We start from the raw sequence: 3,546 nt of genomic DNA, 5'->3' as shown, positions 1-3,546 counted from the left end.
TAAACCCTTTCCTCCCCAACTTGCTTCTTGGTCATGATGTTTGTGCAGGAATAGAAACCTGACTAAGAGATCATTGATTAGGTAACTTGGGTTAAAAATTTACTACAACAGTCTTGGTCATAGACTTTTATGACAGAACAGAAAAGCAACTAATACAGTGTATAAATGACTTCAAAGTTTTACATGTGTGAGAGCCAAATGGAGAGTTGATTACAATGCAGATTCATCAACACTATCTTAGAATTTTTGATGAAGCATGTCTGATATATGGTCTATAACTCCATTTGAATGACACAGCTTCTGCTCCATCTCCAGACTAAAATAATACTTTATGTATCATCGTGTAGGGAAAAAAAATAGTATTAAAGAATGTGTTGAATAATTATATTGAACAATTTGTTCCATCTTTCACACAGAGAACAATTTATTATGAAAGATGCTCAGGTAGAAATTAATACCTTCTTCCTCCACATTAACCTCCACTATTATCAATCACCATTCAGTGAGACTATGGTCTTAATAGAATTAAGAGACTCTTACTTTCTAATGATGTTAAACCCTTAAGATAAGAGATTTGGGGATTTTGACTCACTTGGAAGATAGTTGAGTTTTGTATTTCCATCTTCAATCTTAACACAGATACAAGAATAGTATTTAAAATGTTTGTAATTTTTACTTCATGTGTATGTGCATGTGCCATATGTCTGTAGTACCCATAGGCCAGAAGAGGGAGTTAGATCATCTAGAAATGCACTTAGAGATGGTTGTGAGCCACCATATGAGTGCTACAAACCAAATCTGGTCCTCTAGATGAGCAGCCAGTGCTTTATACCGCTGATGTTCTTCCTTTCACTCATATCACCCATTTTTTCACCCACCAAGAAACTCAAATGTCTCCCTTGCTTATTTGTTTCTTGACCTTTACTTAATGATTCTGTTATTTGAGCAAAGAACTGTGATGATAATGGTGTTCTATTTTTAACAGAGGTATTTGAATTTCAATGCATAATGAACGAATAATAAAATGTCACTTTTAAAACTGCCACCAGGACATCTCCACATTCATTCTGTTATTTACCACTTTCTGGGTGCCAGGTTTTTCCCTACTCAAGGGGGCAAAAAAAGATCAAGTGGCAAAACTCCTCTTTCTCCTTCTCAAAAGGCCCAGTCAGCCTTTCCTACTCTTCAGAGTTTTGTACAGCAGGGCCCTGTACCACAGACTCTTTTCTTTATTTAGAGATTATTTTATTTTGTGTGTATGAGTGTTTGTCCACACGTACGTCTGTATACCATGTGTGTATATGGCGCCCATAGAGACCAGAAGAGGTTGTTGCTTCCCTTGGAACTGGAGTTACAAATGCTTAGAAGCTAGGATCTGAACCCAGGTCTTCTTTGAGAGTGGCAAGTGCTCTAACCAAAGAGCCATCTCTGTAGTCCCTGTTTGACAGATTTTTGACCTTTATTTCTGCCCCTCTCTTGAGATAATCTCCTTCATTGCCTCTATTTCTTATATATGTGATTTCCTAAATGTCATCTGTTTGTAAAAAGTAACACATAACATTAAGGATGCAAACAACACTACTTGCTATAAAATGAAACCAAAGCCTTGCTTAGAAGCTTGATTTCAAAACCCAGGTAAAACAAGAATTTAAGTCACTGCTGGAGGTCTGGGAGAGAATCAGTACACTTAGGACTGCAGCACATTAGGAATACTACTTATGCTATTTTGAAATATGCATAATATTTTAAAATGCCACTTAACTGTGTTTTGCAGCAATTATTTTTATAGTCTTCAACCAGCAAAGCAGTCTATCTACATACATTCTTAGAAGTGACAAAAGAAGACCATGTGATAAGAAAAATTCCCAAATGGTAAGTTGGAAAGGAATTCTCACACGATTTTGCTAGGTGGAGTCCAGTAGTCTTGCGGAGCAATTTCTAATCTGTCAAGAGTGAGACACAAGTCTAAAGGTCTTGGTATTATATGTGCTTGATCTAATAAAGGAAAAGATTATGACATGACAAATTTAGAAGTTGAGTTTCTCAGTTTCATTTCTGACTTGGGAGTGAGTGTACAAGGAACATAGGTTGAACCTAGACTAAGGCCTTACCTTTTTTAAAAAATATGTTTTTTCTTTTTTAGATTATAATTACCTCATGTCCACCTTCTCCTTTCTTCCTCTATCCCCCCATATTACTCTTCTTGCTCTCTTTCAAATAGCCTTTTTTTCCTTTGTTGTTATGTGTCTGTCTAAATATAAATATAACCTATCCAGTCTGTATAATTTTGCTGGTATGTATATTTTCAGGTTCAACCTTTCTGTATTAGATTACTAAATAGTGTGTTCTTCACTGGGGAAAACTGTTTCTCCTGCTCTCAGTATTCCTTCATTGCCTGTGGTTCTTTGTTGGCCCTCTGCGCCAACGTAAATGAAAGAAAGGGTTCTTCTGGTAATAGGAGTAAGAAATAGATAGGAAGAGATTGAAAGAGATAAGAAGAGATAGGCTAGCCATACTGTACCTTACCCACATGGGAAGATAAATATTAGACAACACAAGTTCTGGTCACTCAGTCATCTTGAATTTAATGCCTCTCCTTTGTTCCCCCAACAAGTAAAATACCTGGGGCAAAAACCCTTCCCCCAAAATACGTCAGTGTAACAGTCTAATCAGTGACTTCCTTGTTACTCTGTGGAGGTGGAGCTTCTGAATGTAACCAGAACCAGGTTTCGCTCAACAGGCGGGCAGCTGCTGTGCTGGGGCCAAAGTGGTTGTTGTTCACTGTCCGGGCTTTGGGGAGGGAGTCCACAGTTCTTTATCTAGGATTGAGGCTTTGTGAGCATTCTCCCATTCCATGTTAGCATGGGACACCAATGGTAGTGTGGTCCCTGTTCAGGTCATGTTTAGGTAGCCATGTTGGTGAGACTTCAGGGTTGTAGTTTCTGACATTTCTAGAAGGCCCAACCTCAAGCAAACTTCCTGTTTCTCGGGCTCTTACAATTATTTCCTCCACCTCTTCTGCGATTCTCCCTGAGTCTAAGGCCCTATCTTTACCTAAAGATAAAGAGGAACAAGTGGATCTCAAACAAGGGAGAATATGTCATTGAGAAACACCAGACAAGAGCAAATTGGCACCTGCTCTTTCTAGCCCAATTATCTTCTTATTAACTCCACTGCCTATGAAACAATTAAGTTCCCAGGAAAGAAATACTTTAGATTCCATAAGCAAATGTCCCTTGGATCTCTGAACTCCAATTGCTTGTTTACATGTACATCTTTGCTTCCTTATAGCCCATAGTCAGCAATGTTTGCGTGCAAGAGACTTAGTGAGCCATAGCTTCTCTAAGTCAACACCTCACCTCGGCTTTGCAGCACAAATGCAGCACTAGATAATATGAAAATTAATGGGCATGGCTGTGTAGCAATAAAGCTTCATTTATGGATGATGAAATTTGAATTTCATATCATTTTCTTGTAGCATAAAATATTATTCTACTTTTCTCCCAACCAGTTAGAAAAAATAAAATACTTATTTTTTTTTTTTTT

The sequence above is a fragment of the Mastomys coucha genome, chromosome X (genome assembly GCF_008632895.1).
Source record: "Mastomys coucha isolate ucsf_1 chromosome X, UCSF_Mcou_1, whole genome shotgun sequence".
Lineage (NCBI taxonomy): Eukaryota > Metazoa > Chordata > Mammalia > Rodentia > Muridae > Mastomys > Mastomys coucha.
Note: the sequence above shows the minus strand (reverse complement) of the source record.